The sequence below is a fragment of the Diadema setosum genome, chromosome 16, assembly GCF_964275005.1.
Source record: "Diadema setosum chromosome 16, eeDiaSeto1, whole genome shotgun sequence".
Taxonomy (NCBI): Eukaryota; Metazoa; Echinodermata; class Echinoidea; order Diadematoida; family Diadematidae; genus Diadema; species Diadema setosum.
This window is the reverse complement of record NC_092700.1, coordinates 14,482,146-14,493,047: the sequence shown is the minus strand read 5'-3', so window position 1 is coordinate 14,493,047 and position 10,902 is coordinate 14,482,146. Positions and strand designations below refer to the sequence as shown.

General features: G+C 41.1%; 1 protein-coding gene across 1 annotated transcript in view; it reads left to right on the top strand.

Annotated features, from left to right (window-relative positions):
* The first annotated feature begins 3,449 nt into the window (after positions 1-3,449).
* LOC140239443 (ATP-dependent 6-phosphofructokinase, muscle type-like) overlaps positions 3,450-10,902 on the top strand; it is a 50,487-nt gene continuing 43,034 nt past the window's right edge. The window contains exon 1 of the mRNA XM_072319280.1: positions 3,450-3,568. The gene's annotated coding sequence lies outside the window, so the exon portion shown is untranslated. The remainder of the gene's footprint in view (positions 3,569-10,902) is intronic.

Genomic DNA, 10,902 nt, shown 5'->3' with positions numbered 1-10,902 from the left:
ATGTTTATGATATGTATCCTATATTCTTTACTTGGTCGAATAAATATTTACATGACATGATATGGACACAAGAGCGAGAAGAGAAAGGAAGAGAATGAGGGGAGAGTGGGATATGTTGCAGATAAGGCACAGGCTGTAAAAAGGGTTATGTAGGAATTAAGAAAAGGTCATTAGTCATCTAAACATATTTCATGATTAACTTTAAAGCTTAGTTTAACTAGAAAGGAATGCCCTCTTTTCATAATGAATAATTGATCCACCTTCATTTTGGGTATTTCCTGTGATATCTTATTAAGTATTTCTTTCGCTGCTCATTTATACTCTAAGAGGCTGCAATGAAAAATTAATCAATTCTTATTGCAATGGGTACAAAATCTTTAATTTCTAGGAATGTTAATCTTCCAGAAGCAATTGGCAATTTGGGATTTGCCCGACGGAATTTGCTTTAAAATTTCACTGCGAATCATTGAAGTATTGGAAATACATAAAGCTCCCTCTTGAAAATTCGAGAGTTCTTATCACTGGGAATTACAATTTCCTCTACATCAGTATCCCACTCTTGCTAGAAACTGTTATTCAGTCTGGTGCTAATTAAATTTGCGCTTCTGCAAGAGTGAAAATTTGATACAGAAAAATAATAGTGTTTTGTGAGTCTCGTTTTATATGTCCTATATATAATAACATTTCTTTTTAATATCGAGGTGTTATTTTCCGATATTTGTAATTGATGTAGGTAGTTTTCAGGTAGAAGAACTTTTTGATTTGGAATTTGCAGTACTATAGTGTTTCGATGTGTCCTGGCATTTCCAGATATTTATAATCGATACGTTGTGAGTTTGCATTTATACATCGGGTGTCATTTTCCGATATTTGTAATCGATATAGGTGATTTTCACATAGGATAGCGTTGTATCTTGGAATTTGCATTAATTAGTACTAGGTATTACCAAAAAAAAAAAAATCCCACTTTTGATGCTTAATAGCTCGAAAACTATATATCAGATAAAACTGTCATTGATTTGAGTAATAGCTGAATAGTGTACATTTTAGTTGGAGGTGATTTGAGTATGAAAACCTATATCAGTTTCATGAAATCCATGATTAGATTTAAAGTTAGGTTCCAGATTTTGGTCACATTTTAACCCTCTGTACAAAACCTGAACTTTACACAGGAACTAATGACGTGTATGTGAGTGTGTACATGCAATGACCCTGAACAATGGACCTGGTCAGGATACCACCTGTTCAGAGCTCTGCTCCAAGGCACATGAATGCTTTGTTAATCATTCTTGATGGATTGCCTGGGCACTGCTAGTTTAAATTCCTATAGCAAAGGGGCACATGAAAAAAAGTAAGTACATGTTTCCACGTGCTTGCATACACCACATTTGAGAATGAATAAAGACTAGCTGTGATAGTGGGATTTCTCATGAATAATGTAGCATTCAAATCCTGGTCATTGTCCAGGACCATTGTCTGGGTGTCAACTACACACCCCCATACCAAGGAGGTTTGAGAAATGGAGTAACAACAGTCTCATTCCCTTTGATCCCATGTTTCATGCCGCCACTCAGAAATATTTGAAGTATGTGCTAAACTGGAGCTGCCTCACAGATAGGAAGACAATTGATTCATGTGGCATTGTATCATGACTCCTCCGTCACTCTCAAAGGAAGATATGTCTTTATGATGGTAACTGCTTTTCGCCGTCCCTTCTTAGAAAACAAGCGGCACATTAATAGTACAGGCACGGGGATGTGCGAATAAAAATTGTACAAAAATTGATGAAATGAAAATCAAAATTACTCGTTTTTACATGATTTTACACTAATCTAACATATAAATGAATAAAGAACTATACTCGAAAATTATACCATATCAGCTTCTTGTTGTAAGCGATCGGAAAATGATAAAATCGGCTTTGTAGTGAGAGCACAGTTTCAAATATTTTCACGACATACAGCTCAGGTTTACATTTTTGCACATAATCTTGGACGGGATTTACTTTTGTTTCATATGCTTTATCATTAAGAGAACATTCATTCTATTTGACAAATAAGCAAGCAGAATATGGACGATATAATGTGAGAGTTAAAAAGGACTCTTCCGATTGCTCAAAAAGACGGCGGCATGGAACCCTGATCATCAAGGGCACAAGTGCACCTGTGGAATTCTTTTGTGCATCAATAGAAAAATTTCAGCTGTATGAATAATAACAGCCAGTTGGAACTCCATCTCTTAAACCTCCTCGCCCATATCACACACCAATTTACTTCTGTGCGAAGTTAAAGTTTTGTACAGAGGGTTGAAAATACAGCAAAATCTGAAAACTATCTGAAAATTTAATGTTTAATTTAATGAAACTGAATTATGCTGTCATTTTGAAATTGCCTCCAAAGTTAAATTGTAAACTATTCAGCTATTGCTCATGTCAATGTCAGCGCTATCTGATATATACAGTTTTTGAACTATTAAGGATCAAAGTGGGAATTGTTTTTTGTAACACCTAATATTAAGGGGTGTCATTTTCCAATATTTATTTTGTAATCGATATACGTGGTTTTTACATAGGATAGCGCTGTGTCTTGGAGTTTGCATTAAGTTTGCATTAATTAGTATTTCGGCTTTGAACGATCGATCATTAAAATCCGTATTTCTGTGCCTCATTCTATACATTATCTGAATTTTGAAAGCAAAATAAAATGCAAACGACATTTGTTTGGTCCAAAAAAAAATATGAATTTAATGATATTTATATAAAATGATTTTTTCAAGTTTTTGTTGACTGTTGAGGTGAGATGCTTGAAGTAGCAAGCAGGGCCGGCGCAGTGTTTTCATAAGTGTGGGGGCCCACTTCCGGGTTTCATGAGCTAATACTAAGCAAAAAAAAAAAAAAAAAAAAAAAGGTGGCACCATTATTTGGAAGGATCGACAGCAGCAGAGGATTATACCCAAACTCATCGATGAACAGGCCCGTTCCTTTACCATCGTTTTGGAAAATAGTGAAGTAAGTGAAGTATACTGTATGAACCAGTATCGTCATCCCCTCTTTCAGTACCCTCCTGGCTAGCCAAAGAGGTTCTTTATATAGAACCTCTTTGTGGCTAGCTCGCTCCCGCGCTTGGGATAGGCTATAAGAGAAATCAAGGGTGGTATACTGTGTACGAGTATGACCTCTAAGCTTAAGCTACCGTGTGCGCGCGCGTCTGTTCAAAAGGCCATGGTATGTATAAATAGCTGTACGAATCGCTGAATGGCGAGCGCACAATCTCTTTGGTGCAATCCTTTTGTGCGGCTTATGCTAAACATTCGAGTCGCGGGGCGCGGCGCAAAGCTGAAGTGCGGCGATCGTTTAGCGTCAGTAGAGCATGTGTGTGCAGTACCAATGCAGTGTATTGTGGTACGTGGTGTAAGCATGGTTTACATCCGTCGATCCATTCGCGAGCTACTAAATGTACTAGGCAGGTGAAACGACCTTCTTCAAGCTTCGTTTTCACAGAAAATATATTCCACCGCACCTCTAGCTCAAGCTGCAATATATCGTCTTGGATCGTACTGTTTTTCGCAGGTATGGTGTGAACGTGTATGTGTATAGACGGTGCAAGTAGAATGCCTACTTTTCCAAGAACTTTGTGCTGACTCCGAATCAATTCATTGTTGACTCTCTGGGTGATACTGATATGGGATTATTGGGAATGTGTGGTTTGATCCAAAGAGATATAGGATCTAGGCCTACCGAGAAACACGAGTACATACTACTATAACAACTTACAAGTTAGTAGTAATAATCGGAGAAATCTGGTGGCATTATACTGGTACATTACGGTTACAGGAAAGCAAATCTAAGTTACAGATAGTCATACGAGTGCATTTTTTGCCAGTGAAATGGGTTCACTCATAAAATCTGGTATGGTAACTACGCACAGCACAGTCACTGTAAACGCGAGTGGGCCTATAGATTGTGGGTTCGCGACATGAAGCAAGGGTAGAACTATAAAAGACTAAAATGCTGTCTGGTTGGTATAGGCAAGCATGGTGTCACCGGACACCATCGTATTACCGGACACGCACATTTTTGCGTACTAATGATATTCTGTACGCGCGAGACTTCGTAGATTAGCCTTACAGAACTTTGTGTGGACCGAAATCGCAAAAAACGCCACATAAAAATGTAAAAACACGAAAAAATTCACATTTTACCTCAAATTTATAGTTGAGTGACCCATACCTCGTTTATAGTTAATATTTATGCATGTTTGAATCACATTTCGAGACTGAAATTCTATGAAATCCCACTCACATACAGGAAAAATGCTGAAGATTCTATTAGAACCAAAAGTTCACTGATCAATATCGGAAAAATTGTAGCTATCGTCCTCAAACGCGAACGATGCGGAATAGTTGTGCGCTAGGGGCACGCAACTCATCACCCGCGCGTGCAGCTCCCATAGACAAAGCACGTATACTCTAACCAGATGTCGATTTCTCACAAGGTTTTATTGCGTGAACTGTTCGAAATGGTCAAGACAGACATTTTACTATAAAATACGAAATTTGAGCTTCATTTGCAGATTTTTTGTGTGTCATCCGCTCGGTGAGAATGTGTACGGTGATTTGTGGGATGAATTGTGATTCTGGTGCAAGAATTAGGTGCGAAAGACCTCGATTATTCGATTACGAAAATAGCGTCCGGTAATACAATGCGATTTTGCACCGCGCAAAAAACCACTATTTTTAGAGGGGTATGTTTGAAGCATATTTTCTAAAAACTGGAACGAAGAAATGACGTAAGTTGGCTGAATTCGTAATTTCCATGAGTCTGTGAATAAGTGGTGTTGTTTTTAGCCGAAATTTCATTCTATGAGTACGGAATTCAAAGCCACAAAGAAAAGCGTCCGGTAATAGGATGTTCCACCCTAAGTGGGCTGTCACTTAAATTTCCATGACACTTGTTATGAATACGGGTCACGTCACACAAGATGCGTTCGTACCCGTTGGAAGGAACAGGAAAGTCGGACAATCCGTTCAATAGTTATGAATATATTTGAAGTTTTAGAACTTAACTTTGACTCTGGATGAAAAGACTACCAGTGGTACTAGATGTCTACATACAGATCATGACGCCATGAACGGTGGAAGAAAAAGAAAATTTTTTTTAAAAAGTCATTTTATAATATGAAAAGTAGGCCTACACATTCCCTCGACTTGTCTATAATGACATAATGTCAAAGAGTAATATTATTATCCCAATATTCCCCTTTAGCTTTATGAAAGAGGTATAAGTCTGGTGTTCTTTCATTATGCTAGAAAAGTGAAAACAAGCTGAAATTTTCTGTACCCGTTTCATTTTTCATTGTTTTCCTTTAGAGTACTGTAGTACCATAGTCACACTGGCGTAGCCAGGGGGGGGCGATGGGGGCGGTCGCCCCCCCCTAAGATTTGGACCGGGGATTTGGGAGGCGGAAAAAAAAAATGCGTGTATACTGTATGCATGCACATGAAGCGGGTCTCCTTTGCAACCTTTCATCAAATAAGATATTTTTTTGAATAGTTCACTCAAAGTGTGCACCAGATCGTTGAATTTCAGTTCAAAATATGCAAAATTTCTCGTGCTTGGGAGGGGGTATCCCCCTCCCAAACCCTCCCCCTCTGTGCCTCTTTCCCTAGCTAAGTACACTTTTTAGATTTACAAAAAATTCTGAATAATTCTGAGTCCACAAGACTTATATTCCGAAAACTGAAGGTTCCTTCATAAGGGGAATTTCCCCTCTTAATCGACCCTTTCCTCCCTCAGTCCCCCCCCCCCCCCATCAGTTTTTTTTTTTTTTTTTTTTTTTTTTTTTTTTTTTTTTAGTGATTTCCCAAATGTTGATTCCATAAAATATGCGTATACGAGATATCTCAATTTCAACCTTAAAAAGATAAAAGCTCCATCGGAAGGGAAGGGTGGAGATAACACTCGCCCACGCCTTCTCCCTGCTCCCCCCTCCCCCCCCCCCCCCCCCGCCATGCAAAGAAGTAGACTGTGGCTATACCCAGATCGCTTTATTTCAATTCTAAAAACGCAAAAAGCTCCGCGAGCGGGAGGGGGAATCCCCCTTCCCCTAAGCTCTAGACTTTATACATACGCACAGATGGTGCACATTCGGAATAAGAGCTAAATTCACACTTTTAACACTTCGATGAAAAAGTATTGCACCAAAAATGTGCACCACATCGCTGAATTTCAGGTCTGAAAGCGCAAAATCACCTTCGTGTGGGAGGGGATATGCCCCTATCTACACCCTCGTGTGCATGCATGCTTTTTCTGTTTTATTGCTGAACAGACAGTGTTCATGATATTCAGTGCAAGAATTAATACAAGAAGACTAGTGTATTTAAATTATACCATTTTATAGGCAAATTGTTCAATAATAATCTACACTAAAATATATATACTGCTACCTTCAACAAGTGGGCCTGTTTCACGTCGATAAAACGCGCAAAAACATGCATCAAATTGCACCATTTGCAACATCAAAATGCAAAAAGTTCTTACCGTGGGAGGGGGACACCCCCTCCCACACCCTCCCCTCCCCCCTCGCTTGTTCCGCTCGCTCGGGTTCAGTCGCGTTCATGATATTCAGTGAACAATATTAATACAAGAAGTGTATGTAAATTATACCATTTTATAGGCAAATTGTTTAATAACAATCTACACTAAAATATACTGCTACCTTAAACAAGTGGGACTGTTTCACGTCGATAAAACGCGCAAAAACATGCATCAAATTGCACCATTTGCAACATCAAAATGCAAAAAGTTCTTACCTTGGGAGGGGGACACCCCCTCCCACACCCTCCCCTCCCCCCTCGCTTGCTCCGCTCGCTCGGGTTCAGTCGCGTTCATGATATTCAGTGAACAGAATTAATACAAGAAGTGTATTTAAATTATACCATTTTATAGGCAAATTGTTCAATAATAATCCACACTAAAATATACTGCTACCTTAAACAAGTGGGACTGTTTCACGTCGATAAAACGCGCAAAAACATGCATCAAATTGCACCATTTGCAACATCAAAATGCAAAAAATTCTTACAGTGGGAGGGGGGACACCCCCCTCCCACACCCTCCCCTACCCCCTCGCTCGCTCCGCTCGCTCGGGTTCAGTCGTGTTCATGATATTCAGTGAACAGAATTAATACAAGAAGTGTATTTAAATTACACCATTTTATAAGCAAATTGTTCAGTAATAATCTACACTAAAATATACTGCTACCTTAAACAAGTATGACTGTTTCACGTCGATAAAACGCGCAAAAACATGCATCAAATTGCACCATTTGCAACATCAAAATGCAAAAAGTTCTTACCGTGGGAGGGGGACACCCCCCTCCCACACCCTCCCCTCCCCCCTCGCTCGCTCCGCTCGCTCGGGTTCAGTCGCGTTTATGATATTCAGTGAACAGAATTAATACAAGAAGTGTATCTAAATTATACCATTTTATAGGCAAGTTGTTCAATAGTAATCTACATCAAAATAATCTGCTACCATAAACAAGTGAGACTGTTTCACGTCGATAAAACGCACAAAAACATGCATCAAATTGCACCATTTACAACATCAAAATGCAAAAAGTTCTTACTGTGGGAGGGGGGACACCCCCTCCCACACCCTCCCCTACCCCCTCGCTCGCTCCGTTCGCTCGGGTTCAGTCGTGTTCATGATATTCAGTGAACAGAATTGATACAAGAAGTGTATTTAAATTACACCATTTTAAAAGCAAATTGTTCAGTAATAATCTACACTAAAATATACTGCTATACCTTAAACAAGTGGGACTGTTTCACGTCGAAAAAACGCGCAAAAACATGCATCAAATTGCACCATTTGCAACATCAAAATGCAAAAAGTTCTTACCGTGGGAGGGGGACACCCCCCTTCCACACCCTCCCCTCCCCCCTCGCTCGCTCCGCTCGCTCGGGTTCAGTCGCGTTCATGATATTCAGTGAACAGAATTAATACAAGAAGTGTATTTAAATTATACCATTTTATAGGCAAATTGTTCAATAGTAATCTACATCAAAATAAACTGCTACCATAAACAAGTGAGACTGTTTCACGTCGATAAAACGCACAAAAACATGCATCAAATTGCACCATTTACAACATCAAAATGCAAAAAGTTCTTACAGTGGGAGGGGGGACACCCCCCTCCCACACCCTCCCCTACCCCCTCGCTCGCTCCGTTCGCTCGGGTTCAGTCGCGTTCATGATATTCAGTGAAAAGAATTAATACAAGAAGTGTATCTAAATTACACCATTTTATAAGCAAATTGTTCAGTAATAATCTACACTAAAATATACTGCTACTACAAACAAGTGGGACTGTTTCACGTCGAAAAAACGCGCAAAAACATGCATCAAATTGCACCATTTACAACATCAAAATGCAAAAAGTTCTTACCGTGGGAGGGGGGACACCCCCCTCCCACACCCTCCCCTCCCCCCTCGCTCGCTCCGCTCGCTCGGGTTCAGTCGCGTTCATGATATTCAGTGAACAGAATTAATACAAGAAGTGTATTTAAATTATACCATTTTATAGGCAAATTGTTCAATAGTAATCTACATCAAAATAAACTGCTACCATAAACAAGTGAGACTGTTTCACGTCGATAAAACGCACAAAAACATGCATCAAATTGCACCATTTGCAACATCAAAATGAAAAAAGTTCTTACTGTGGGAGGGGGGACACCCCCCTCCCACACCCTCCCCTACCCCCTCGCTCGCTCCGCTCGCTCGGGTTCAGTCGCGTTCATGATATTCAGTGAAAAGAATTAATACAAGAAGTGTATCTAAATTACACCACTTTATAAGCAAATTGTTCAATACTAATCTACATCAAAATAAACTGCTACCACAAACAAGTGGGACTGTTCGACGTCGATAAAACGCGCAAAAACATGCATCAAATTGCACCATTTACAACATCCAAATGCAAAAAGTTCTTACCGTGGGAGGGGGAAACCCCCCTCCCACACCCTCCCCCCCTCGCTCGCTACGCTCGCTCGGGCTCGGTCGCTTCGCTCCCTCGCAGACTAACCGCCCCCCCTAAGATGAAATCCTGGCTACGCCGTTGCATAGTCATGATCTGTGCTGTAGATATAGCAATCTGATACCCTTTCATACCCTTTTCAGTAACCCTCTTGGCTCGGACCAGGAGCGGACCAAGGCGAAAATTTTGAGTTTATGAATGGGTGGGGGGCATGGGGGCCAAAGTGGCCCGCGCCGCCAGGTTATACGTGCGGACGATTTTGGCACTGCAACCAGCTAGCACCAGGAGCGGACCAGGCGCGGGCCTGGCGCTGATCGAAGAATTCATGAACGATAGCAGCGCCATGCCAGGCGCGGGCCAAAATTCCTTTCACATTCCTTTCACGGTCAAATGTCTTATGAACAGCTTCCGCTGCTGCTCAGCTCATATATAAAGCGCGCGGCACGCACATCAATTATCGCGCGAAAATGCACTTCCGCTCTGTCCATGACGTGTTCAGTTACCATGGCAGTTATCCCTTACGTACTACGGGGTTACCGAGTTTATGAAAGGGTCATTGCAAAAGTAGCGCGGCTCTGCTATAGTTACTGAACGCATTTAGGTAACCCTCTTGGCTCGGACCAGGAGCGGACCAAGTCGAAATTTTCGACTATTTTGGCGCTGCATGCTGCAGCTAGCACCAGGCTAGGCGCGGACCAGGCGCGGGCCTGGCGCTGATCGAAGAGTTTATGAACGATAGCAGCGCCAAGCGCGGGCCAAAATTCCTTTCACGGTCAAAGCTTGCGCTGCTCAGCTCATAAGCGCGCGGCTTGCACATCAAATGTCGCGCGAAATGCACTTCCGCCCTGTCCATGAGGTGTTCAGTTACCATGGCAGTTATCCCTTACTTGACCGAGTTTATGAATTGGTCATCGTAAAAGTAGTGCGGCTCTGCTATAGTTACTGAACGCAATTTTTTAATGCTTGGCGCGGGCTAATTTCGCTCGGACCAGGAGCGGGCCAGAAATGCATGAGTTACTGAAAGCGGTATTATCCTCCGGCGGTGGTAGCACCACAACTTCATACTTTTGAACAGATTGTCAGATTTTCCTCGAACTTTCATTGATATTTAAATATTGCGTTCTACTTATTGCTGCATCCACTCAATCCACATGTATATTTGGGTTTCATTTCCTGTGGCCAATGTTATTTGTCCGATCTGTGCACGTTTAGTGTATTGTCGCTCTTAACGACCTCTGCAAAATAATATTAAGATCACGCTGTTTCCCCGTCCTGAGAGCTTAAAAAGTGTCCGATGTGTCCATTATGCCCCGATTTGACTGCCGATCCGACCAAAGATTTATTTCGTACGGAAAGACTATTGTAATAGGTCTTTATTTCATTCACGGAGAGCCCAATTTCTTTGACTATTCTCCATATTACATTGTAAGCACATGTGTCTGTACTTTGTCTTCTCTCTGATGCAAGTGATTTATTGTGCGTGAGAACTCAATCGTGCCATCTTCTTATCCGTTCTTATCCATTTTCTTGGCTTTCTTGAGTATCTGCTTTGATTCTTCCTTCCCCATAGTCTTCCTCTTCCTTGATCTTCTGTTTCTGTTCATTTCGTCCACTACTTTTCACCTTCGACAGATACACATATCAAGACCTTCTTCATCCTCTTAGTTCACATTTTCCTTTCTTCGACCTCCTTTTGGCATGCAGATAATAATCTATTTTGATCGGCAGCGAAATTTCAATTGTATTGGCCGCATTCTTTTCATTGCTAGAGCGGAGTTCTGAGTTTGGACAGTATGGTAGGTGTTCAACCCACCGACCGGGTCCATAACGACCGACCGCGCATTATAATGGCATTGCGCG